This window comes from Triturus cristatus, chromosome 1_1 (genome assembly GCF_964204655.1).
Source record: "Triturus cristatus chromosome 1_1, aTriCri1.1, whole genome shotgun sequence".
Classification (NCBI taxonomy): domain Eukaryota; kingdom Metazoa; phylum Chordata; class Amphibia; order Caudata; family Salamandridae; genus Triturus; species Triturus cristatus.
In genome coordinates, this window is record NC_140579.1 from 200738845 (window position 1) to 200763938 (window position 25094).

Below are 25094 nucleotides of genomic sequence, written 5' to 3' on the forward strand. Positions count from 1 at the left end.
TGAGTCTCAGTCAGTGAGAGTGAGTCAGTCAGTCAGTGAGAGTGAGTGAGTCAGTCAGTGAGAGTGAGTGAGTCAGTCAGTGAGAGAGAGAGAGTCAGTCAGTGAGAGTGAGTCAGTCAGTGAGAGTGAGTGAGTCAGTCAGTGAGAGTGAGTGAGTCAGTCAGTGAGAGTGAGTCAGTCAGTGAGAGTGAGTCAGCCAGTGAGAGTGAGTGAATCAGTGAGAGAGAGAGTGAGTCAGTGAGAGTGAGTCAGTCAGTGAGAGTGAGCAAGTCAGTCAGTGAGAGTGAATGAGTCAGTCAGTGAGAGTGAGTGAGTCAGTGAGAGTGAGTGAGTCAGTCAGGGAGACTGAGTCAGTCAGTGAGAGTGCGTGAGTCAGTCAGTGAGAGTGAGTATCAGTCAGTGAGAGTGAGCGTCAGTCAGTGAGAGTGAGTGTCAGTCAGTGAGAGTGAGTCTCAGTCAGTGAGAGTGAGTGAGTCAGTCAGTGAGAGTGAGTGAGTCAATGAGAGTGAGTGAGTCAGTCAGTGAGAGTGAGTCAGTCAGTGAGAGTGAGTGAGTCAGTCAGTGAGAGTGAGTGTCAGTCAGTGAGAGTGAGTGTCAGTCAGTGAGAGTGAGTGTCAGTCAGTGAGAGTGAGTGTCAGTCAGTGAGAGTGAGTGTCAGTCAGTGAGAGTGAGTCTCAGTCAGTGAGAGTGAGTGAGTCAGTCAGTGAGAGTGAGTGAGTCAGTCAGTGAGAGTGAGGGAGTCAGTCAGTGAGAGAGAGAGAGAGTCAGTCAGTGAGAGTGAGTCAGTCAGTGAGAGTGAGTGAGTCAGTCAGTGAGAGTGAGTCAGTCAGTGAGAGTGAGTCAGCCAGTGAGAGTGAGTGAATCAGTGAGAGAGAGAGTGAGTCAGTGAGAGTGAGTCAGTCAGTGAGCATGAACGAGTCAGTCAGTGAGAGTGAGTGAGTCAGTCAGTGAGAGTGAGTGAGTCAGTGAGAGTGAGTGAGTCAGTCAGAGAGACTGAGTCAGTCAGTGAGAGTGCGTGAGTCAGTCAGTGAGAGTGAGTGTCAGTCAGTGAGAGTGAGTGTCAGTCAGTGAGAGTGAGTGTCAGTCAGTGAGAGTGAGTCTCAGTCAGTGAGAGTGAGTGAGTCAGTCAGTGAGAGTGAGTGAGTCAGTGAGAGTGAGTGAGTCAGTCAGTGAGAGTGAGTCAGTCAGTGAGAGTGAGTGAGTCAGTCAGTGAGAGTGAGTGTCAGTCAGTGAGAGTGAGTCTCAGTCAGTGAGAGTGAGTGAGTCAGTCAGTGAGAGTGAGTGTGTCAGTCAGTGAGAGTGAGTCAGTCAGTGAGAGTGAGTGAGTCAGTCAGTGAGAGTGAGTGAGTCAGTCAGTGAGAGTGAGTCAGTCAGTGAGAGTGAGTGAGTCAGTGAGAGAGAGAGTGAGTAAGTGAGAGTGAGTCAGTCAGTGAGAGTGAGCAAGTCAGTCAGTGAGAGTGAATGAGTCAGTCAGTGAGAGTGAGTGAGTCAGTGAGAGTGAGTGAGTCAGTCAGGGAGACTGAGTCAGTCAGTGAGAGTGCATGAGTCAGTCAGTGAGAGTGAGTGTCAGTCAGTGAGAGTGAGTGTCAGTCAGTGAGAGTGAGTGAGTCAGTCAGTGAGAGTGAGTCAGTCAGTGAGAGTGAGTGAGTCAGTCAGTGAGAGTGAGTGTCAGTCAGTGAGAGTGAGTCTCAGTCAGTGAGAGTGAGTGAGTCAGTCAGTGAGAGTGAGTGAGTCAGTCAGTGAGAGTGAGTCAGTCAGTGAGAGTGAGTGAGTCAGTCAGTGAGAGTGAGTGAGTCAGTCAGTGAGAGTGAGTCAGTCAGTGAGAGTGAGTGAGTCAGTGAGAGAGAGAGTGAGTAAGTGAGAGTGAGTCAGTCAGTGAGAGTGAGCAAGTCAGTCAGTGAGAGTGAATGAGTCAGTCAGTGAGAGTGAGTGAGTCAGTGAGAGTGAGTGAGTCAGTCAGGGAGACTGAGTCAGTCAGTGAGAGTGCGTGAGTCAGTCAGTGAGAGTGAGTGTCAGTCAGTGAGAGTGAGTGTCAGTCAGTGAGAGTGAGTCTCGGTCAGTGAGAGTGAGTGAGTCAGTCAGTGAGAGTGAGTGAGTCAATGAGAGTGAGTGAGTCAGTCAGTGAGAGTGAGTCAGTCAGTGAGAGTGAGTGAGTCAGTCAGTGAGAGTGAGTGTCAGTCAGTGAGAGTGAGTGTCAGTCAGTGAGAGTGAGTCAGTGAGAGTGAGTGAGTCAGTGAGAGTGAGTGAGTCAGTGAGAGTGAGTGAGTCAGTCAGTGAGAGTGAGTCAGTCAGTGAGTGTGAGTGAGTCAGTCAGTGAGAGAGAGAGAGCGAGTCAGTCAGTGAGAGTGAGTCAGTCAGTGAGAGTGAGTGAGAGTGAGTGAGTCAGTCAGTGAGAGTGAGTGAGTCAATCAGTGAGAGTGAGTCAGTCAGTGAGAGTGAGTGAGTCAGTGAGAGTGAGTCAGTCAGTGAGAGTGAGTGAGTCAGTGAGAGAGAGAGTGAGTCAGTGAGAGTGACTCAGTCAGTGAGAGTGAGTTTCAGTCAGTGAGAGTGAGTCTCAGTCAGTGAGAGTGAGTGAGTCAGTCAGTGAGAGTGAGTGAGTCAGTCAGTGAGAGTGAGTGAGTCAGTCAGTGAGAGTGAGTCAGTCAGTGAGAGTGAGTGAGTCAGTCAGTGAGAGTGAGTGAGTCAGTGAGAGTGAGCGAGTCAGTCAGTGAGAGTGAGTGAGTCAGTCAGGGAGACTGAGTCAGTCAGTGAGAGTGCGTGAGTCAGTCAGTGAGAGTGAGTGTCAGTCAGTGAGAGTGAGTGTCAGTCAGTGAGAGTGAGTGTCAGTCAGTGAGAGTGAGTCTCAGTCAGTGAGAGTGAGTGAGTCAGTCAGTGAGAGTAAGTGAGTCAGTCAGTGAGAGTGAGTGAGTCAGTCAGTGAGAGTGAGTGAGTCAGCCAGTGAGTCAGCCAGTGAGTCGTGCAGTGACTCAGTCAGTGAGAGTGAGCCAGTCAGTGAGAGTGAGTCAGTCAGTGAGAGTGAGTCAGTCAGTGAGTGAGAGTCAGTGAGTCAGTGAGAGTCAGTGAGTCAGTTAGAGTGAGTGAGTCAGTGAGAGTGAGTGAGTCAGTGAGAGTGAGTGAGTCAGTGAGAGTGAGTGAGTGAGTCAGTCAGAGTGAGTAAATCATTGAGAGTGAGTGAGTCAGTGAGAGTGAGTGAGTCAGTGAGAGTGAGTGAGTCAGTCAGTGAGAGTGAGTGAGTCAGTCAGTGAGTGTGAGTGAGTCAGTCAGTAAGAGAGAGAGAGAGTCAGTCAGTGAGAGTGAGTCAGTCAGTGAGAGTGAGTGAGTGAGTCAGTGAGTGAGAGTGAGTGAGTCAGTCAGTTAGAATGAGTCAATCAGTGAGAGTGAGTCAGTCAGTGAGAGTGAGTGAGTCAGTGAGAGTGAGTGAGTCAGTGAGAGAGAGAGTGAGTCAGTGAGAGTGAGTCAGTCAGTGAGAGTGAGCGAGTCAGTCAGTGAGAGTGAGTGAGTCAGTCAGTGAGAGTGAGTGAGTCAGTGAGAGTGAGTGAGTCAGTCAGGGAGACTGAGTCAGTCAGTGAGAGTACGTGAGTCAGTCAGTGAGAGTGAGTGTCAGTCAGTGAGAGTGAGTGTCAGTCAGTGAGAGTTAGTGTCAGTCAGTGAGAGTGAGTCTCAGTCAGTGAGAGTGAGTGAGTCAGTCAGTGAGAGTGAGTGAGTCAGTCAGTGAGAGTGAGTGAGTCAATCAGTGAGAGTGAGTGAGTCAGCCAGTGAGTCAGCCAGTGGGTCAGTCAGTGACTCAGTCACTGAGAGTGAGCCAGTCAGTGAGAGTGAGTCAGTCAGTGAGAGTGAGTCAGTCAGTGAGTGAGAGTCACTGAGTCAGTGAGAGTCAGTGAGTCAGTTAGAGTGAGTGAGTCAGTGAGAGTGAGTGAGTCAGTGAGAGTGAGTGAGTGAGTCAGTGAGAGTGAGTGAGTGAGTCAGTGAGAGTGAGTAAATCATTGAGAGTGAGTGAGTCAGTGAGAGTGAGTCAGTCAGTGAGAGTGAGTGAGTCAGTCAGTGAGTGTGAGTGAGTCAGTCAGTGAGAGAGAGAGAGTCAGACAGTGAGAGTGAGTCAGTCAGTGAGAGTGAGTGAGTCAGTCAGTGAGAGTGAGTGAGTCAGTCAGTGAGAGTGAGTCAATCAGTGAGAGTGAGTCAGTCAGTGAGAGTGAGTCAGTCAGTGAGAGTGAGTGAGTCAGTGAGAGAGAGAGTGAGTCAGTGAGAGTGAGTCAGTCAGTGAGAGTGAGCGAGTCAGTCAGTGAGAGTGAATGAGTCAGTCAGTGAGAGTGAGTGAGTCAGTGAGAGTGAGTGAGTCAGTCAGGGAGACTGAGTCAGTCAGTGAGAGTGCATGAGTCAGTCAGTGAGAGTGAGTGTCAGTCAGTGAGAGTGAGTGTCAGTCAGTGAGAGTGAGTCTCAGTCAGTGAGAGTGAGTGAGTCAGTCAGTGAGAGTAAGTGAGTCAGTCAGTGAGAGTGAGTGAGTCAGTCAGTGAGAGTGAGTGAGTCAGCCAGTGAGTCAGCCAGTGAGTCATGCAGTGACTCAGTCAGTGAGAGTGAGCCAGTCAGTGAGAGTGAGTCAGTCAGTGAGAGTGAGTCAGTCAGTGAGTGAGAGTCAGTGAGTCAGTGAGAGTCAGTGAGTCAGTTAGAGTGAGTGAGTGAGTCAGTGAGAGTGAGTGAGTCAGTGAGAGTGAGTGAGTCAGTGAGAGTGAGTGAGTGAGTCAGTGAGAGTGAGTAAATCATTGAGAGTGAGTGAGTCAGTGAGAGTAAGTGAGTAAGTGAGAGTGAGTGAGTCAGTCAGTAAAAGTGAGTGAGTCAGTCAGTGAGAGTGAGTAAGTCAGTCAGTGAGAGTGAGTGAGTCAGCCAGTGAGTCAGCCAGTGAGTCAGCCAGTGACTCAGTCAGTGAGAGTGAACCAGTCAGTGAGAGTGAGTCAGTCAGTGAGAGTGAGTCAGTCAGTGAGAGTCAGTGAGTCAGTGAGAGTCAGTGAGTCAGTGAGAGTGAGTGAGTCAGTGAGAGTGAGTAAGTCAGTGAGAGTGAGTGAGTGAGTCAGTGAGAGTGAGTGATTGAGTCAGTGAGAGTGAATGAGTCATTGAGAGTGAGTGAGTCAGTGAGAGTGAGTGAGTCAGTGAGAGTGAGTGAGTCAGTCAGTGAGAGTGAGTCAGTCAGTGAGTGTGAGTGAGTCAGTCAGTGAGAGAGAGAGAGCGAGTCAGTCAGTGAGAGTGAGTCAGTCAGTGAGAGTGAGTGAGTGAGTCAGTGAGAGTGAGTGAGTCAATCAGTGAGAGTGAGTCAGTCAGTGAGAGTGAGTGAGTCAGTGAGAGTGAGTCAGTCAGTGAGAGTGAGTGAGTCAGTGAGAGAGAGAGTGAGTCAGTGAGAGTGACTCAGTCAGTGAGAGTGAGTTTCAGTCAGTGAGAGTGAGTCTCAGTCAGTGAGAGTGAGTGAGTCAGTCAGTGAGAGTGAGTGAGTCAGTCAGTGAGAGTGAGTGAGTCAGTCAGTGAGAGTGAGTCAGTCAGTGAGAGTGAGTGAGTCAGTCAGTGAGAGTGAGTGAGTCAGTGAGAGTGAGCGAGTCAGTCAGTGAGAGTGAGTGAGTCAGTCAGGGAGACTGAGTCAGTCAGTGAGAGTGCGTGAGTCAGTCAGTGAGAGTGAGTGTCAGTCAGTGAGAGTGAGTGTCAGTCAGTGAGAGTGAGTGTCAGTCAGTGAGAGTGAGTCTCAGTCAGTGAGAGTGAGTGAGTCAGTCAGTGAGAGTAAGTGAGTCAGTCAGTGAGAGTGAGTGAGTCAGTCAGTGAGAGTGAGTGAGTCAGCCAGTGAGTCAGCCAGTGAGTCATGCAGTGACTCAGTCAGTGAGAGTGAGCCAGTCAGTGAGAGTGAGTCAGTCAGTGAGAGTGAGTCAGTCAGTGAGTGAGAGTCAGTGAGTCAGTGAGAGTCAGTGAGTCAGTTAGAGTGAGTGAGTCAGTGAGAGTGAGTGAGTCAGTGAGAGTGAGTGAGTCAGTGAGAGTGAGTGAGTGAGTCAGTCAGAGTGAGTAAATCATTGAGAGTGAGTGAGTCAGTGAGAGTGAGTGAGTCAGTGAGAGTGAGTGAGTCAGTCAGTGAGAGTGAGTGAGTCAGTCAGTGAGTGTGAGTGAGTCAGTCAGTAAGAGAGAGAGAGAGTCAGTCAGTGAGAGTGAGTCAGTCAGTGAGAGTGAGTGAGTGAGTCAGTGAGTGAGAGTGAGTGAGTCAGTCAGTTAGAATGAGTCAATCAGTGAGAGTGAGTCAGTCAGTGAGAGTGAGTGAGTCAGTGAGAGTGAGTGAGTCAGTGAGAGAGAGAGTGAGTCAGTGAGAGTGAGTCAGTCAGTGAGAGTGAGCGAGTCAGTCAGTGAGAGTGAGTGAGTCAGTCAGTGAGAGTGAGTGAGTCAGTGAGAGTGAGTGAGTCAGTCAGGGAGACTGAGTCAGTCAGTGAGAGTACGTGAGTCAGTCAGTGAGAGTGAGTGTCAGTCAGTGAGAGTGAGTGTCAGTCAGTGAGAGTTAGTGTCAGTCAGTGAGAGTGAGTCTCAGTCAGTGAGAGTGAGTGAGTCAGTCAGTGAGAGTGAGTGAGTCAGTCAGTGAGAGTGAGTGAGTCAATCAGTGAGAGTGAGTGAGTCAGCCAGTGAGTCAGCCAGTGGGTCAGTCAGTGACTCAGTCACTGAGAGTGAGCCAGTCAGTGAGAGTGAGTCAGTCAGTGAGAGTGAGTCAGTCAGTGAGTGAGAGTCACTGAGTCAGTGAGAGTCAGTGAGTCAGTTAGAGTGAGTGAGTCAGTGAGAGTGAGCGAGTCAGTCAGTGAGAGTGAGTGAGTCAGTCAGTGAGAGTGAGTGAGTCAGTGAGAGTGAGTGAGTCAGTCAGAGAGACTGAGTTAGTAAGTGAGAGTGCATGAGTCAGTCAGTGAGAGTGAGTGTCAGTCAGTGAGAGTGAGTGTCAGTCAGTGAGAGTGAGTGTCAGTCAGTGAGAGTGAGTCTCAGTCAGTGAGAGTGAGTGAGTCAGTCAGTGAGAGTGAGTGAGTCAGTCAGTGAGAGTGAGTCAATCAGTGAGAGTGAGTCAGTCAGTGAGAGTGAGTCAGTCAGTGAGAGTGAGTGAGTCAGTGAGAGAGAGAGTGAGTCAGTGAGAGTGAGTCAGTCAGTGAGAGTGAGCGAGTCAGTCAGTGAGAGTGAATGAGTCAGTCAGTGAGAGTGAGTGAGTCAGTGAGAGTGAGTGAGTCAGTCAGGGAGACTGAGTCAGTCAGTGAGAGTGCATGAGTCAGTCAGTGAGAGTGAGTGTCAGTCAGTGAGAGTGAGTGTCAGTCAGTGAGAGTGAGTGTCAGTCAGTGAGAGTGAGTCTCAGTCAGTGAGAGTGAGTGAGTCAGTCAGTGAGAGTAAGTGAGTCAGTCAGTGAGAGTGAGTGAGTCAGTCAGTGAGAGTGAGTGAGTCAGCCAGTGAGTCAGCCAGTGAGTCATGCAGTGACTCAGTCAGTGAGAGTGAGCCAGTCAGTGAGAGTGAGTCATTCAGTGAGAGTGAGTCAGTCAGTGAGTGAGAGTCAGTGAGTCAGTGAGAGTCAGTGAGTCAGTGAGAGTGAGTGAGTCAGTGAGAGTGAGTGAGTCAGTGAGAGTGAGTGAGTCAGTGAGAGTGAGTGAGTGAGTCAGTGAGAGTGAGTAAATCATTGAGAGTGAGTGAGTCAGTGAGAGTGAGTGAGTCAGTGAGAGTGAGTGAGTCAGTCAGTAAAAGTGAGTGAGTCAGTCAGTGAGAGTGAGTAAGTCAGTCAGTGAGAGTGAGTGAGTCAGCCAGTGAGTCAGCCAGTGAGTCAGCCAGTGACTCAGTCAGTGAGAGTGAACCAGTCAGTGAGAGTGAGTCAGTCAGTGAGAGTGAGTCAGTCAGTGAGAGTCAGTGAGTCAGTGAGAGTCAGTGAGTCAGTGAGAGTGAGTGAGTCAGTGAGAGTGAGTGAGTCAGTGAGAGTGAGTGAGTGAGTCAGTGAGAGTGAGTGATTGAGTCAGTGAGAGTGAATGAGTCATTGAGAGTGAGTGAGTCAGTGAGAGTGAGTGAGTCAGTGAGAGTGAGTGAGTCAGTCAGTGAGAGTGAGTCAGTCAGTGAGTGTGAGTGAGTCAGTCAGTGAGAGAGAGAGAGAGAGAGAGAGAGAGAGAGTCAGTCAGTGAGAGTGAGTCAGTCAGTGAGAGTGAGTGAGTCAGTCAGTGAGAGTGAGTGAGTCAATCAGTGACAGTGAGTCAGTCAGTTAGAGTGAGTGAGTCAGTGAGAGTGAGTCAGTCAGTGAGAGTGAGTGAGTCAGTGAGAGAGAGAGTGAGTCAGTGAGAGTGACTCAGTCAGTGAGAGTGAGTTTCAGTCAGTGAGAGTGAGTCTCAGTCAGTGAGAGTGAGTGAGTCAGTCAGGGAGACTGAGTCATTCAGTGAGAGTACGTGAGTCAGTCAGTGAGAGTGAGTGTCAGTCAGTGAGAGTGAGTGTCAGTCAGTGAGAGTTAGTGTCAGTCAGTGAGAGTGAGTCTCAGTCAGTGAGAGTGAGTGAGTCAGTCAGTGAGAGTGAGTGAGTCAGTCAGTGAGAGTGAGTGAGTCAGTCAGTGAGAGTGAGTCAGTCAGTCTGAGAGTAAGTGAGTCAGTCAGTGAGAGTGAGTGAGTCAGTCAGTAAGAGTGAGTGAGTCAGTCAGTGAGAGTGAGTGAGTTAGCCAGTGAGTCAGCCAGTGGGTCAGTCAGTGACTCAGTCAGTGAGAGTGAGTCTCAGTCAGTGAGAGTGAGTCAGTCAGTCAGTGAGAGTGAGTGAGTCAGTCAGTGAGAGTGAGTGAGTCAGTCAGTGAGAGTGAGTGAGTCAGTCAGTGAGAGTGAGTGAATCAGTCAGTGAGAGTGAGTCAGTCAGTGAGAGTGAGTCAGCCAGTGAGAGTGAGTGAATCAGTGAGATAGAGAGTGAGTCAGTGAGAGTGAGTCAGTCAGTGAGAGTGAGCGAGTCAGTCAGTGAGAGTGAGTGAGTCAGTCAGTGAGAGTGAGTGAGTCAGTGAGAGTGAGTGAGTCAGTCAGAGAGACTGAGTCAGTCAGTGAGAGTGCATGAGTCAGTCAGTGAGAGTGAGTGTCAGTCAGTGAGAGTGAGTGTCAGTCAGTGAGAGTGAGTGTCAGTCAGTGAGAGTGAGTCTCAGTCAGTGAGAGTGAGTGAGTCAGTCAGTGAGAGTGAGTGAGTCAGTGAGAGTGAGTGAGTCAGTCAGTGAGAGTGAGTCAGTCAGTGAGAGTGAGTGAGTCAGTCAGTGAGAGTGAGTGTCAGTCAGTGAGAGTGAGTCTCAGTCAGTGAGAGTGAGTGAGTCAGTCAGTGAGAGTGAGTGAGTCAGTCAGTGAGAGTGAGTGAGTCAGTCAGTGAGAGTGAGTCAGTCAGTGAGAGTGAGTGAGTCAGTGAGAGAGAGTGAGTCAGTGAGAGTGAGTCAGTCAGTGAGAGTGAGCAAGTCAGTCAGTGAGAGTGAATGAGTCAGTCAGTGAGAGTGAGTGAGTCAGTGAGAGTGAGTGAGTCAGTCAGGGAGACTGAGTCAGTCAGTGAGAGTGCGTGAGTCAGTCAGTGAGAGTGAGTATCAGTCAGTGAGAGTGAGCGTCAGTCAGTGAGAGTGAGTGTCAGTCAGTGAGAGTGAGTCTCAGTCAGTGAGAGTGAGTGAGTCAGTCAGTGAGAGTGAGTGAGTCAATGAGAGTGAGTGAGTCAGTCAGTGAGAGTGAGTCAGTCAGTGAGAGTGAGTGAGTCAGTCAGTGAGAGTGAGTGTCAGTCAGTGAGAGTGAGTGTCAGTCAGTGAGAGTGAGTGTCAGTCAGTGAGAGTGAGTGTCAGTCAGTGAGAGTTAGTGTCAGTCAGTGAGAGTGAGTCTCAGTCAGTGAGAGTGAGTGAGTCAGTCAGTGAGAGTGAGTGAGTCAGTCAGTGAGAGTGAGGGAGTCAGTCAGTGAGAGAGAGAGAGAGTCAGTCAGTGAGAGTGAGTCAGTCAGTGAGAGTGAGTGAGTCAGTCAGTGAGAGTGAGTCAGTCAGTGAGAGTGAGTCAGCCAGTGAGAGTGAGTGAATCAGTGAGAGAGAGAGTGAGTCAGTGAGAGTGAGTCAGTCAGTGAGCATGAACGAGTCAGTCAGTGAGAGTGAGTGAGTCAGTCAGTGAGAGTGAGTGAGTCAGTGAGAGTGAGTGAGTCAGTCAGAGAGACTGAGTCAGTCAGTGAGAGTGCGTGAGTCAGTCAGTGAGAGTGAGTGTCAGTCAGTGAGAGTGAGTGTCAGTCAGTGAGAGTGAGTGTCAGTCAGTGAGAGTGAGTCTCAGTCAGTGAGAGTGAGTGAGTCAGTCAGTGAGAGTGAGTGAGTCAGTGAGAGTGAGTGAGTCAGTCAGTGAGAGTGAGTCAGTCAGTGAGAGTGAGTGAGTCAGTCAGTGAGAGTGAGTGTCAGTCAGTGAGAGTGAGTCTCAGTCAGTGAGAGTGAGTGAGTCAGTCAGTGAGAGTGAGTGTGTCAGTCAGTGAGAGTGAGTCAGTCAGTGAGAGTGAGTGAGTCAGTCAGTGAGAGTGAGTGAGTCAGTCAGTGAGAGTGAGTCAGTCAGTGAGAGTGAGTGAGTCAGTGAGAGAGAGAGTGAGTAAGTGAGAGTGAGTCAGTCAGTGAGAGTGAGCAAGTCAGTCAGTGAGAGTGAATGAGTCAGTCAGTGAGAGTGAGTGAGTCAGTGAGAGTGAGTGAGTCAGTCAGGGAGACTGAGTCAGTCAGTGAGAGTGCGTGAGTCAGTCAGTGAGAGTGAGTGTCAGTCAGTGAGAGTGAGTGTCAGTCAGTGAGAGTGAGTGTCAGTCAGTGAGAGTGAGTGAGTCAGTCAGTGAGAGTGAGTCAGTCAGTGAGAGTGAGTGAGTCAGTCAGTGAGAGTGAGTGTCAGTCAGTGAGAGTGAGTCTCAGTCAGTGAGAGTGAGTGAGTCAGTCAGTGAGAGTGAGTGAGTCAGTCAGTGAGAGTGAGTCAGTCAGTGAGAGTGAGTGAGTCAGTCAGTGAGAGTGAGTGAGTCAGTCAGTGAGAGTGAGTGAGTCAGTCAGTGAGAGTGAGTCAGTCAGTGAGAGTGAGTGAGTCAGTGCGAGAGAGAGTGAGTAAGTGAGAGTGAGTCAGTCAGTGAGAGTGAGCAAGTCAGTCAGTGAGAGTGAATGAGTCAGTCAGTGAGAGTGAGTGAGTCAGTGAGAGTGAGTGAGTCAGTCAGGGAGACTGAGTCAGTCAGTGAGAGTGCGTGAGTCAGTCAGTGAGAGTGAGTGTCAGTCAGTGAGAGTGAGTGTCAGTCAGTGAGAGTGAGTCTCGGTCAGTGAGAGTGAGTGAGTCAGTCAGTGAGAGTGAGTGAGTCAATGAGAGTGAGTGAGTCAGTCAGTGAGAGTGAGTCAGTCAGTGAGAGTGAGTGAGTCAGTCAGTGAGAGTGAGTGTCAGTCAGTGAGAGTGAGTGTCAGTCAGTGAGAGTGAGTCATTGAGAGTGAGTGAGTCAGTGAGAGTGAGTGAGTCAGTGAGAGTGAGTGAGTCAGTCAGTGAGAGTGAGTCAGTCAGTGAGTGTGAGTGAGTCAGTCAGTGAGAGAGAGAGAGCGAGTCAGTCAGTGAGAGTGAGTCAGTCAGTGAGAGTGAGTGAGAGTGAGTGAGTCAGTCAGTGAGAGTGAGTGAGTCAATCAGTGAGAGTGAGTCAGTCAGTGAGAGTGAGTGAGTCACTGAGAGTGAGTCAGTCAGTGAGAGTGAGTGAGTCAGTGAGAGAGAGAGTGAGTCAGTGAGAGTGACTCAGTCAGTGAGAGTGAGTTTCAGTCAGTGAGAGTGAGTCTCAGTCAGTGAGAGTGAGTGAGTCAGTCAGTGAGAGTGAGTGAGTCAGTCAGTGAGAGTGAGTGAGTCAGTCAGTGAGAGTGAGTCAGTCAGTGAGAGTGAGTGAGTCAGTCAGTGAGAGTGAGTGAGTCAGTGAGAGTGAGCGAGTCAGTCAGTGAGAGTGAGTGAGTCAGTCAGGGAGACTGAGTCAGTCAGTGAGAGTGCGTGAGTCAGTCAGTGAGAGTGAGTGTCAGTCAGTGAGAGTGAGTGTCAGTCAGTGAGAGTGAGTGTCAGTCAGTGAGAGTGAGTCTCAGTCAGTGAGAGTGAGTCAGTCAGTCAGTGAGAGTAAGTGAGTCAGTCAGTGAGAGTGAGTGAGTCAGTCAGTGAGAGTGAGTGAGTCAGCCAGTGAGTCAGCCAGTGAGTCGTGCAGTGACTCAGTCAGTGAGAGTGAGCCAGTCAGTGAGAGTGAGTCAGTCAGTGAGAGTGAGTCAGTCAGTGAGTGAGAGTCAGTGAGTCAGTGAGAGTCAGTGAGTCAGTTAGAGTGAGTGAGTCAGTGAGAGTGAGTGAGTCAGTGAGAGTGAGTGAGTCAGTGAGAGTGAGTGAGTGAGTCAGTCAGAGTGAGTAAATCATTGAGAGTGAGTGAGTCAGTGAGAGTGAGTGAGTCAGTGAGAGTGAGTGAGTCAGTCAGTGAGAGTGAGTGAGTCAGTCAGTGAGTGTGAGTGAGTCAGTCAGTAAGAGAGAGAGAGAGTCAGTCAGTGAGAGTGAGTCAGTCAGTGAGAGTGAGTGAGTGAGTCAGTGAGTGAGAGTGAGTGAGTCAGTCAGTTAGAATGAGTCAATCAGTGAGAGTGAGTCAGTCAGTGAGAGTGAGTGAGTCAGTGAGAGTGAGTGAGTCAGTGAGAGAGAGAGTGAGTCAGTGAGAGTGAGTCAGTCAGTGAGAGTGAGCGAGTCAGTCAGTGAGAGTGAGTGAGTCAGTCAGTGAGAGTGAGTGAGTCAGTGAGAGTGAGTGAGTCAGTCAGGGAGACTGAGTCAGTCAGTGAGAGTACGTGAGTCAGTCAGTGAGAGTGAGTGTCAGTCAGTGAGAGTGAGTGTCAGTCAGTGAGAGTTAGTGTCAGTCAGTGAGAGTGAGTCTCAGTCAGTGAGAGTGAGTGAGTCAGTCAGTGAGAGTGAGTGAGTCAGTCAGTGAGAGTGAGTGAGTCAATCAGTGAGAGTGAGTGAGTCAGCCAGTGAGTCAGCCAGTGGGTCAGTCAGTGACTCAGTCACTGAGAGTGAGCCAGTCAGTGAGAGTGAGTCAGTCAGTGAGAGTGAGTCAGTCAGTGAGTGAGAGTCACTGAGTCAGTGAGAGTCAGTGAGTCAGTTAGAGTGAGTGAGTCAGTGAGAGTGAGTGAGTCAGTGAGAGTGAGTGAGTGAGTCAGTGAGAGTGAGTGAGTGAGTCAGTGAGAGTGAGTAAATCATTGAGAGTGAGTGAGTCAGTGAGAGTGAGTCAGTCAGTGAGAGTGAGTGAGTCAGTCAGTGAGTGTGAGTGAGTGAGTCAGTCAGTGAGAGAGAGAGAGTCAGACAGTGAGAGTGAGTCAGTCAGTGAGAGTGAGTGAGTGAGTCAGTCAGTGAGAGTGAGTGAGTCAGTCAGTGAGAGTGAGTCAATCAGTGAGAGTGAGTCAGTCAGTGAGAGTGAGTCAGTCAGTGAGAGTGAGTGAGTCAGTGAGAGAGAGAGTGAGTCAGTGAGAGTGAGTCAGTCAGTGAGAGTGAGCGAGTCAGTCAGTGAGAGTGAATGAGTCAGTCAGTGAGAGTGAGTGAGTCAGTGAGAGTGAGTGAGTCAGTCAGGGAGACTGAGTCAGTCAGTGAGAGTGCGTGTGTCAGTCAGTGAGAGTGAGTGTCAGTCAGTGAGAGTGAGTTTCAGTCAGTGAGAGTGAGTGTCAGTCAGTGAGAGTGAGTCTCAGTCAGTGAGAGTGAGTGAGTCAGTCAGTGAGAGTAAGTGAGTCAGTCAGTGAGAGTGAGTGAGTCAGTCAGTGAGAGTGAGTGAGTCAGCCAGTGAGTCAGCCAGTGAGTCATGCAGTGACTCAGTCAGTGAGAGTGAGCCAGTCAGTGAGAGTGAGTCAGTCAGTGAGAGTGAGTCAGTCAGTGAGTGAGAGTCAGTGAGCCAGTGAGAGTCAGTGAGTCAGTTAGAGTGAGTGAGTCAGTGAGAGTGAGTGAGTCAGTGAGAGTGAGTGAGTCAGTGAGAGTGAGTGAGTGAGTCAGTGAGAGTGAGTAAATCATTGAGAGTGAGTGAGTCAGTGAGAGTGAGTGAGTCAGCCAGTGAGTCAGCCAGTGAGTCAGCCAGTGACTCAGTCAGTGAGAGTGAACCAGTCAGTGAGAGTGAGTCAGTCAGTGAGAGTGAGTCAGTCAGTGAGAGTCAGTGAGTCAGTGAGAGTCAGTGAGTCAGTGAGAGTGAGTGAGTCAGTGAGAGTGAGTGAGTCAGTGAGAGTGAGTGAGTGAGTCAGTGAGAGTGAGTGATTGAGTCAGTGAGAGTGAATGAGTCATTGAGAGTGAGTGAGTCAGTGAGAGTGAGTGAGTCAGTGAGAGTGAGTGAGTCAGTCAGTGAGAGTGAGTCAGTCAGTGAGTGTGAGTGAGTCAGTCAGTGAGAGAGAGAGAGAGAGAGTCAGTCAGTGAGAGTGAGTCAGTCAGTGAGAGTGAGTGAGTCAGTCAGTGAGAGTGAGTGAGTCAATCAGTGACAGTGAGTCAGTCAGTTAGAGTGAGTGAGTCAGTGAGAGTGAGTCAGTCAGTGAGAGTGAGTGAGTCAGTGAGAGAGAGAGTGAGTCAGTGAGAGTGACTCAGTCAGTGAGAGTGAGTTTCAGTCAGTGAGAGTGAGTCTCAGTCAGTGAGAGTGAGTGAGTCAGTCAGGGAGACTGAGTCAGTCAGTGAGAGTACGTGAGTCAGTCAGTGAGAGTGAGTGTCAGTCAGTGAGAGTGAGTGTCAGTCAGTGAGAGTTAGTGTCAGTCAGTGAGAGTGAGTCTCAGTCAGTGAGAGTGAGTGAGTCAGTCAGTGAGAGTGAGTGAGTCAGTCAGTGAGAGTGAGTGAGTCAGTCAGTGAGAGTGAGTCAGTCAGTCTGAGAGTAAGTGAGTCAGTCAGTGAGAGTGAGTGAGTCAGTCAGTAAGAGTGAGTGAGTCAGTCAGTGAGAGTGAGTGAGTTAGCCAGTGAGTCAGCCAGTGGGTCAGTCAGTGACTCAGTCATTGAGAGTGAGCCAGTCAGTGAGAGTGAGTCAGTCAGTGAGAGTGAGTCAGTCAGTGAGAGTGAGTCAGTGAGAGTGAGTCAGTGAGAGGGAGTCAGTCAGTGAGAGTGAGTCAGTCAGTGTGTGAGAGTGGGTGAGTGTCAGTGAGAGTGAGTCAGTCAGTGAGAGTCAGTCAGTGAGAGTGAGCAAGCGAGTCAGTGAGAGTGAGTCAGTCAGTCAGTGAGAGTGAGTCAGTCAGTCAGTGAGAGTGAGTCAGTGAGAGTGAGTCAGTGAGTGAGTGAGTCAGTTAGACTGAGTCAGTGAGAGTGAGTCAATTAAAGTGAGTCAGTGAGAGTGAGTCAGTGAGAGTGAGAGTGAGTGAGTCAGTCAGTGAGAGTGAGTGAGTCAGTGAGAGTGAGTCAGTCAGTCAGTGAGAGTGAGTCAGTGAGAGTGAGTCAGTCAGTGAGAGTGAGTCAGTCAGTGAGTCAGTGACAGTCAGTGAGTCAGTGAGAGTGAGTGAGTCAGTGTGAGTGAGTGAGTGAGTCAGTGAGAGTGAGTGAGTCAGTCAGTGAGAGTGAGTGAGTCATTGAGAGTGAGTGAGTCAGTGAGAGTGAGTCAGTCAGTGAGAGTGAGTCAGTCAGTCAGTGAGAGTGAGTCAGTGAGTGAGTGAGTCAGTGAGTGAGAGTGAGTGAGTCAGTGAGTGAGAGTGAGTCAATCAGTGAGAGTGAGTCAGTCAGTGAGAGTGAGTCAGTCAGTGAGAGTGAGTGAGTCAGTGAGAGAGAGAGTGAGTCAGTGAGAGTGAGTCAGTCAGTGAGAATGAGCGAGTCAGTCAGTGAGAGTGAGTGAGTCAGTCAGTGAGAGTGAGTGAGTCAGTCAGTGAGAGTGAGTGAGTCAGTCAGGGAGACTGAGTCAGTCAGTGAGAGTACGTGAGTCAGTCAGTGAGAGTGAGTGTCAGTCAGTGAGAATGAGTGTCAGTCAGTGAGAGTTAGTGTCAGTCAGTGAGAGTGAGTCTCAGTCAGTGAGAGTGAGTGAGTCAGTCAGTGAGAGTGAGTGAGTCAGTCAGTGAGAGTGAGTGAGTCAGTCAGTGAGAGTGAGTCAGTCAGTCTGAGAGTAAGTGAGTCAGTCAGTGAGAGTGAGTGAGTCAGTCAGTAAGAGTGAGTGAGTCAGTCAGTGAGAGTGAGTGAGTCAGCCAGTGAGAGTGAGTGAGTCAGTCAGTGAGAGTGAGTGAGTCAGTCAGTGAGAGTGAGTCAGTCAGTCTGAGAGTAAGTGAGTCAGTCAGTGAGAGTGAGTGAGTCAGTCAGTAAGAGTGAGTGAGTCAGTCAGTGAGAGTGAGTGAGTCAGCCAGTGAGTCAGCCAGTGGGTCAGTCAGTGACTCAGTCAGTGAGAGTGAGCCAGTCAGTGAGAGTGAGTCAGTCAGTGATAGTGAGTCAGTCAGTGAGAGTGAGTCAGTGAGAGTGAGTCAGTGAGAGGGAGTCAGTCAGTGAGAGTGAGTCAGTCAGTGTGTGAGAGTGGGTGAGTGTCAGTGAGAGTGAGTCAGTCAGTGAGAGTCAGTCAGTGAGAGTGAGCAAGCGAGTCAGTGAGAGTGAGTCAGTCAGTGAGAGTGAGTCAGTCAGTCAGTGAGAGTGAGTCAGTGAGAGTGAGAGTGAGTGAGTCAGTCAGTGAGAGTGAGTGAGTCAGTGAGAGTGAGTGAGTCAGTCAGTGAGAGTGAGTCAGTGAGAGTGAGTCAGTCAGTGAGAGTGAGTCAGTGAGTCAGTGACAGTCAGTGAGTCAGTGAGAGTGAGTGAGTCAGTGAGAGTGAGTGAGTGAGTCAGTGAGAGTGAGTGAGTCAGTCAGTGAGAGTGAGTGAGTCATTGAGAGTGAGTGAGTCAGTGAGAGTGAGTCAGTCAATCAGTGAGAGTGAGTCAGTCAGTCAGTGAGAGTGAGTCAGTGAGAGTGAGTCAGTGAGTGAGTGAGTCAGTGAGAGTGAGTGAGTCAGTGAGAGTGAGTCAATTAAAGTGAGTCAGAGAGAGTGAGTCAGTGAGAGTGAGAGTGAGGGAGTCAGTCAGTGAGAGTAAGTGAGTCAGTCAGTGAGAGTGAGTGAGTCAGTCAGTGAGAGTGAGTGAGTCAGCCAGTGAGTCAGCCAGTGAGTCATGCAGTGACTCAGTCAGTGAGAGTGAGCCAGTCAGTGAGAGTGAGTCAGTCAGTGAGAGTGAGTCAGTCAGTGAGTGAGAGTCAGTGAGTCAGTGAGAGTCAGTGAGTCAGTTAGAGTGAGTGAGTCAGTGAGAGTGAGTGAGTCAGTGAGAGTGAGTGAGTCAGTGAGAGTGAGTGAGTCAGTGAGAGTGAGTAAATCATTGAGAGTGAGTGAGTCAGTGAGAGTGAGTGAGTCAGTGAGAGTGAGTGTGTCAGTCAGTGAGAGTGAGTGTCAGTCAGTGAGAGTGAGTCTCAGTCAGTGAGAGTGAGTGAGTCAGTCAGTGAGAGTGAGTGAGTCAGTGAGAGTGAGTGAGTCAGTCAGTGAGAGTGAGTCAGTTAGTGAGAGTGAGTCAGTCAGTCAGTGAGAGTGAGTGTCAGTCAGTGAGAGTGAGTGTCAGTCAGTGAGAGTGAGTCTCAGTCAGTGAGAGTGAGTGAGTCAGTCAGTGAGAGTGAGTGAGTCAGTCAGTGAGAGTGAGTGAGTCAGTCAGTGAGAGTGAGCGAGTCAGTCAGGGAGACTGAGTCAGTCAGTGAGAGTGCGTGAGTCAGTCAGTGAGAGTGAGTGTCAGTCAGTGAGAGTGAGTGTCAGTCAGTGAGAGTGAGTGTCAGTCAGTGAGAGTGAGTCTCAGTCAGTGAGAGTGAGTGAGTCAGTCAGTGAGAGTGAGTGAGTCAGTCAGTGAGAGTGAGTGAGTCAGTCAGTGAGAGTGAGCGAGTCAGTCAGGGAGACTGAGTCAGTCAGTGAGAGTGCGTGAGTCAGTCAGTGAGAGTGAGTGTCAGTCAGTGAGAGTGAGTGTCAGTCAGTGAGAGTGAGTCTCAGTCAGTGAGAGTGAGTCTCAGTCAGTGGGAGTGAGTGAGTCAGTCAGTGAGAGTGAGTGAGTCAATGAGAGTGAGTGAGTCAGTCAGTGAGAGTGAGTCAGTCAGTGAGAGTGAGTGAGTCAGTCAGTGAGAGTGAGTGTCAGTCAGTGAGAGTGAGTGTCAGTCAGTGAGAGTGAGTCTCAGTCAGTGAGAGTGAGTGAGTCAGTCAGTGAGAGTGAGTGAGTCAGTCAGTGAGAGTGAGTGAGTCAGTCAGTGAGAGTGAGTCAGTCAGTGAGAGTAAGTGAGTCAGTCAGTGAGAGTGAGTGAGTCAGTCAGTGAGAGTGAGTGAGTCAGTCAGTGAGAGTGAGTAAGTCAGTCAGTGAGAGTGAGTGAGTCAGCCAGTGAGTCAGCCAGTGAGACAGCCAGTGACTCAGTCAGAGAGAGTGAACCAGTCAGTGAGAGTGAGTCAGTCAGTGAGAGTGAGTCAGTCAGTGAGAGTCAGTGAGTCAGTGAGAGTCAGTGAGTCAGTGAGAGTGAGTGAGTCAGTGAGAGTGAGTGAGTCAGTGAGAGTGAGTGAGTGAGTCAGTAAGAGTGAGTGAGTGAGTCAGTGAGAGTGAATGAGTCATTGAGAGTGAGTGAGTCAGTGAGAGTGAGTGAGTCAGTGAGAGTGAGTGAGTCAGTCAGTGAGAGTGAGTCAGTCAGTGAGTGTGAGTGAGTCAATCAGTGAGAGAGAGAGAGAGAGAGAGTCAGTCAGTGAGAGTGAGTCAGTCAGTGAGAGTGAGTGAGTCAGTCAGTGAGAGTGAGTGAGTCAATCAGTGAGAGTGAGTCAGTCAGTTAGAGTGAGTGAGTCAGTGAGAGTGAGTCAGTCAGTGAGAGTGAGTGAGTCAGTGAGAGAGAGAGTGAGTCAGTGAGAGTGACTCAGTCAGTGAGAGTGAGTTTCAGTCAGTGAGAGTGAGTCTCAGTCAGTGAGAGTGAGTGAGTCAGTCAGTGAGAGTGAGTGAGTCAGTCAGTGAGAGTGAGTCAGTCAGTCAGTGAGAGTGAGTCAGTCAGTGAGAGTAAGTGAGTCAGTCAGTGAGAGTGAGTGAGTCAGTCAGTGAGAGTGAGTGAGTCAGTCAGTGAGAGTGAGTGAGTCAGCCAGTGAGTCAGCCAGTGAGTCATGCAGTGACTCAGTCAGTGAGAGTGAGCCAGTCAGTGAGAGTGAGTCAGTCAGTGAGAGTGAGTCAGTCAGTGAGTGAGAGTCACTGAGTCAGTGAGAGTCAGTGAGTCAGTTAGAGTGAGTGAGTCAGTGAGAGTGAGTGAGTCAGTGAGAGTGAGTGAGTGAGTCAGTGAGAGTGAGTGAGTGAGTCAGTGAGAGTGAGTAAATCATTGAGAGTGAGTGAGTCAGTGAGAGTGAGTGAGTCAGTGAGAGTGAGTGAGTCAGTCAGTGAGAGTTAGTGAGTCAGTCAGTGAGTGTGAGTGAGTCAGTCAGTGAGAGAGAGAGAGAGAGTCAGTCAGTGAGAGTGAGTCAGTCAGTGAGAGTGAGTGAGTCAGTCAGTGAGAGTGAGTGAGTCAGTCAGTGAGAGTGAGTCAATCAATCAGTGAGAGTGAGTCAGTCAGTGAGAGTGAGTCAGTCAGTGAGAGTGAGTGAGTCAGTGAGAGAGAGTGAGTCAGTGAGAGTGAGTCAGTCAGTGAGAGTGAGCGAGTCAGTCAGTGAGAGTGAGTGAGTCAGTCAGTGAGAGTGAGTGAGTCAGTGAGAGTGAGTGAGTCAGTCAGGGAGACTGAGTCAGTCAGTGAGAGTGCGTGAGTCAGTCAGTGAGAGTGAGTGTCAGTCAGTGAGAGTGAGTGTCAGTCAGTGAGAGTGAGTGTCAGTCAGTGAGAGTGAGTCTCAGTCAGTGAGAGTGAGTGAGTCAGTCAGTGAGAGTAAGTGAGTCAGTCAGTGAGAGTGAGTGAGTCAGTCAGTGAGAGTGAGTGAGTCAGCCAGTGAGTCAGCCAGTGAGTCATGCAGTGACTCAGTCAGTGAGAGTGAGCCAGTCAGTGAGAGTGAGTCAGTCAGTGAGAGTGAGTCAGTCAGTGAGTGAGAGTCAGTGAGTCAGTGAGAGTCAGTGAGTCAGTTAGAGTGAGTGAGTCAGTGAGAGTGAGTGAGTCAGTGAGAGTGAGTGAGTCAGTGAGAGTGAGTGAGTGAGTCAGTGAGAGTGAGTAAATCATTGAGAGTGAGTGAGTCAGTGAGAGTGAGTGAGTCAGTGAGAGTGAGTGAGTCAGTCAGTGAGAGTGAGTGAGTCAGTCAGTGAGTGTGAGTGAGTCAGTCAGTGAGAGAGAGAGAGAGTCAGTCAGTGAGAGTGAGTCAGTCAGTGAGAGTGAGTGAGTCAGTCAGTGAGAGTGAGTGAGTCAGTCAGTGAGAGTGAGTCAATCAGTGAGAGTGAGTCAGTCAGTGAGAGTGAGTCAGTCAGTGAGAGTGAGTAAGTCAGTGAGAGTGAGTGAGTCAGTGAGAGTGAGTGAGTCAGTGAGAGTGAGTGTCAGTCAGTGAGAGTGAGTGTCAGTCAGTGAGAGTGAGTCTCAGTCAGTGGGAGTGAGTGAGTCAGTCAGTGAGAGTGAGTGAGTCAATGAGAGTGAGTGAGTCAGTCAGTGAGAGTGAGTCAGTCAGTGAGAGTGAGTGAGTCAGTCAGTGAGAGTGAGTGTCAGTCAGTGAGAGTGAGTGTCAGTCAGTGAGAGTGAGTCTCAGTCAGTGAGAGTGAGTGAGTCAGTCAGTGAGAGTGAGTGAGTCAGTCAGTGAGAGTGAGTGAGTCAGTCAGTGAGAGTGAGTCAGTCAGTGAGAGTAAGTGAGTCAGTCAGTGAGAGTGAGTGAGTCAGTCAGTGAGAGTGAGTGAGTCAGTCAGTGAGAGTGAGTAAGTCAGTCAGTGAGAGTGAGTGAGTCAGCCAGTGAGTCAGCCAGTGAGTCAGCCAGTGACTCAGTCAGTGAGAGTGAACCAGTCAGTGAGAGTGAGTCAGTCAGTGAGAGTGAGTCAGTCAGTGAGAGTCAGTGAGTCAGTGAGAGTCAGTGAGTCAGTGAGAGTGAGTGAGTCAGTGAGAGTGAGTGAGTCAGTGAGAGTGAGTGAGTGAGTCAGTGAGAGTGAGTGAGTGAGTCAGTGAGAGTGAATGAGTCATTGAGAGTGAGTGAGTCAGTGAGAGTGAGTGAGTCAGTGAGAGTGAGTGAGTCAGTCAGTGAGAGTGAGTGAGTCAGTGAGTGTGAGTGAGTCAGTCAGTGAGAGAGAGAGAGAGAGAGAGTCAGTCAGTGAGAGTGAGTCAGTCAGTGAGAGTGAGTGAGTCAGTCAGTGAGAGTGAGTGAATCAATCAGTGAGAGTGAGTCAGTCAGTTAGAGTGAGTGAGTCAGTGAGAGTGAGTCAGTCAGTGAGAGTGAGTGAGTCAGTGAGAGAGAGAGTGAGTCAGTGAGAGTGACTCAGTCAGTGAGAGTGAGTTTCAGTCAGTGAGAGTGAGTCTCAGTCAGTGAGAGTGAGTGAGTCAGTCAGTGAGAGTGAGTGAGTCAGTCAGTGAGAGTGAGTCAGTCAGTCAGTGAGAGTGAGTCAGTCAGTGAGAGTAAGTGAGTCAGTCAGTGAGAGTGAGTGAGTCAGTCAGTGAGAGTGAGTGAGTCAGTCAGTGAGAGTGAGTGAGTCAGCCAGTGAGTCAGCCAGTGAGTCATGCAGTGACTCAGTCAGTGAGAGTGAGCCAGTCAGTGAGAGTGAGTCAGTCAGTGAGAGTGAGTCAGTCAGTGAGTGAGAGTCACTGAGTCAGTGAGAGTCAGTGAGTCAGTTAGAGTGAGTGAGTCAGTGAGAGTGAGTGAGTCAGTGAGAGTGAGTGAGTGAGTCAGTGAGAGTGAGTGAGTGAGTCAGTGAGAGTGAGTAAATCATTGAGAGTGAGTGAGTCAGTGAGAGTGAGTGAGTCAGTGAGAGTGAGTGAGTCAGTCAGTGAGAGTTAGTGAGTCAGTCAGTGAGTGTGAGTGAGTCAGTCAGTGAGAGAGAGAGAGAGTCAGTCAGTGAGAGTGAGTCAGTCAGTGAGAGTGAGTGAGTCAGTCAGTGAGAGTGAGTGAGTCAGTCAGTGAGAGTGAGTCAATCAGTGAGAGTGAGTCAGTCAGTGAGAGTGAGTCAGTCAGTGAGAGTGAGTGAGTCAGTGAGAGAGAGTGAGTCAGTGAGAGTGAGTGAGTCAGTGAGAGTGAGTGAGTCAGTGAGAGTGAGTGAGTGAGTCAGTGAGAGTGAGTAAATCATTGAGAGTGAGTGAGTCAGTGAGAGTGAGTGAGTCAGTGAGAGTGAGTGAGTCAGTCAGTGAGAGTGAGTGAGTCAGTGAGAGTGAGTGTCAGTCAGTGAGAGTGAGTGTCAGTCAGTGAGAGTGAGTCTCAGTCAGTGGGAGTGAGTGAGTCAGTCAGTGAGAGTGAGTGAGTCAATGAGAGTGAGTGAGTCAGTCAGTGAGAGTGAGTCAGTCAGTGAGAGTGAGTGAGTCAGTCAGTGAGAGTGAGTGTCAGTCAGTGAGAGTGAGTGTCAGTCAGTGAGAGTGAGTCTCAGTCAGTGAGAGTGAGTGAGTCAGTCAGTGAGAGTGAGTGAGTCAGTCAGTGAGAGTGAGTGAGTCAGTCAGTGAGAGTGAGTCAGTCAGTGAGAGTAAGTGAGTCAGTCAGTGAGAGTGAGTGAGTCAGTCAGTGAGAGTGAGTGAGTCAGTCAGTGAGAGTGAGTAAGTCAGTCAGTGAGAGTGAGTGAGTCAGCCAGTGAGTCAGCCAGTGAGTCAGCCAGTGACTCAGTCAGTGAGAGTGAACCAGTCAGTGAGAGTGAGTCAGTCAGTGAGAGTGAGTCAGTCAGTGAGAGTCAGTGAGTCAGTGAGAGTGAGTGAGTCAGTGAGAGTGAGTGAGTCAGTGAGAGTGAGTGAGTCAGTGAGAGTGAGTGAGTGAGTCAGTGAGAGTGAGTGAGTGAGTCAGTGAGAGTGAATGAGTCATTGAGAGTGAGTGAGTCAGTGAGAGTGAGTGAGTCAGTGAGAGTGAGTGAGTCAGTCAGTGAGAGTGAGTCAGTCAGTGAGTGTGAGTGAGTCAGTCAGTGAGAGTGAGTGAGTCAATCAGTGAGAGTGAGTCAGTCAGTTAGAGTGAGTGAGTCAGTGAGAGTGAGTCAGTCAGTGAGAGTGAGTGAGTCAGTGAGAGTGAGTGAGTCAGTCAGTGAGAGTGAGTGAGTCAATCAGTGAGAGTGAGTCAGTCAGTTAGAGTGAGTGAGTCAGTGAGAGTGAGTCAGTCAGTGAGAGTGAGTGAGTCAGTGAGAGAGAGAGTGAGTCAGTGAGAGTGACTCAGTCAGTGAGAGTGAGTTTCAGTCAGTGAGAGTGAGTCTCAGTCAGTGAGAGTGAGTGAGTCAGTCAGTGAGAGTGAGTGAGTCAGTCAGTGAGAGTGAGTGAGTCAGTCAGTGAGAGTGAGTCAGTCAGTGAGAGTAAGTGAGTCAGTCAGTGAGAGTGAGTGAGTCAGTCAGTGAGAGTGAGTGAGTCAGTCAGTGAGAGTGAGTGAGTCAGCCAGTGAGTCAGCCAGTGAGTCATGCAGTGACTCAGTCAGTGAGAGTGAGCCAGTCAGTGAGAGTGAGTCAGTCAGTGAGAGTGAGTCAGTCAGTGAATGAGAGTCACTGAGTCAGTGAGAGTCAGTGAGTCAGTTAGAGTGAGTGAGTCAGTGAGAGTGAGTGAGTCAGTGAGAGTGAGTGAGTGAGTCAGTGAGAGTGAGTGAGTGAGTCAGTGAGAGTGAGTAAATCATTGAGAGTGAGTGAGTCAGTGAGAGTGAGTGAGTCAGTGAGAGTGAGTGAGTCAGTCAGTGAGAGTTAGTGAGTCAGTCAGTGAGTGTGAGTGAGTCAGTCAGTGAGAGAGAGAGAGAGAGTCAGTCAGTGAGAGTGAGTCAGTCAGTGAGAGTGAGTGAGTCAGTCAGTGAGAGTGAGTGAGTCAGTCAGTGAGAGTGAGTCAATCAGTGAGAGTGAGTCAGTCAGTGAGAGTGAGTCAGTCAGTGAGAGTGAGTGAGTCAGTGAGAGAGAGTGAGTCAGTGAGAGTGAGTCAGTCAGTGAGAGTGAGCGAGTCAGTCAGTGAGAGTGAGTGAGTCAGTCAGTGAGAGTGAGTGAGTCAGTGAGAGTGAGTGAGTCAGTCAGGGAGACTGAGTCAGTCAGTGAGAGTGCGTGAGTCAGTCAGTGAGAGTGAGTGTCAGTCAGTGAGAGTGAGTGTCAGTCAGTGAGAGTGAGTCTCAGTCAGTGAGAGTGAGTGAGTCAGTCAGTGCGAGTAAGTGAGTCAGTCAGTGAGAGTGAGTGAGTCAGTCAGTGAGAGTGAGTGAGTCAGCCAGTGAGTCAGCCAGTGAGTCATGCAGTGACTCAGTCAGTGAGAGTGAGCCAGTCAGTGAGAGTGAGTCAGTCAGTGAGAGTGAGTCAGTCAGTGAGTGAGAGTCAGTGAGTCAGTGAGAGTCAGTGAGTCAGTTAGAGTGAGTGAGTCAGTGAGAGTGAGTGAGTCAGTGAGAGTGAGTGAGTCAGTGAGAGTGAGTGAGTGAGTCAGTGAGAGTGAGTAAATCATTGAGAGTGAGTGAGTCAGTGAGAGTGAGTGAGTCAGTGAGAGTGAGTGAGTCAGTCAGTGAGAGTGAGTGAGACAGTCAGTGAGTGTGAGTGAGTCAGTCAGTGAGAGAGAGAGAGAGTCAGTCAGTGAGAGTGAGTCAGTCAGTGAGAGTGAGTGAGTCAGTCAGTGAGAGTGAGTGAGTCAGTCAGTGAGAGTGAGTCAATCAGTGAGAGTGAGTCAGTCAGTGAGAGTGAGTCAGTCAGTGAGAGTGAGTGAGTCAGTGAGAGAGAGTGAGTCAGTGAGAGTGAGTCAGTCAGTGAGAGTGAGCGAGTCAGTCAGTGAGAGTGAGTGAGTCAGTCAGTGAGAGTGAGTGAGTCAGTGAGAGTGAGTGAGTCAGTCAGGGAGACTGAGTCAGTCAGTGAGAGTGCGTGAGTCAGTCAGTGAGAGTGAGTGTCAGTCAGTGAGAGTGAGTGTCAGTCAGTGAGAGTTAGTGTCAGTCAGTGAGAGTGAGTCTCAGTCAGTGAGAGTGAGTGAGTCAGTCAGTGAGAGTGAGTGAGTCAGTCAGTGAGAGGGAGTGAGTCAGTCAGTGAGAGAGAGAGAGTCAGTCAGTGAGAGTGAGTCAGTCAGTGAGAGTGAGTGAGTCAGTCAGTGAGAGTGAGTCAGTGAGAGTGAGTCAGTCAGTGAGAGTGAGTCAGTCAGTGAGTCAGTGACAGTCAGTGAGTCAGTGAGAG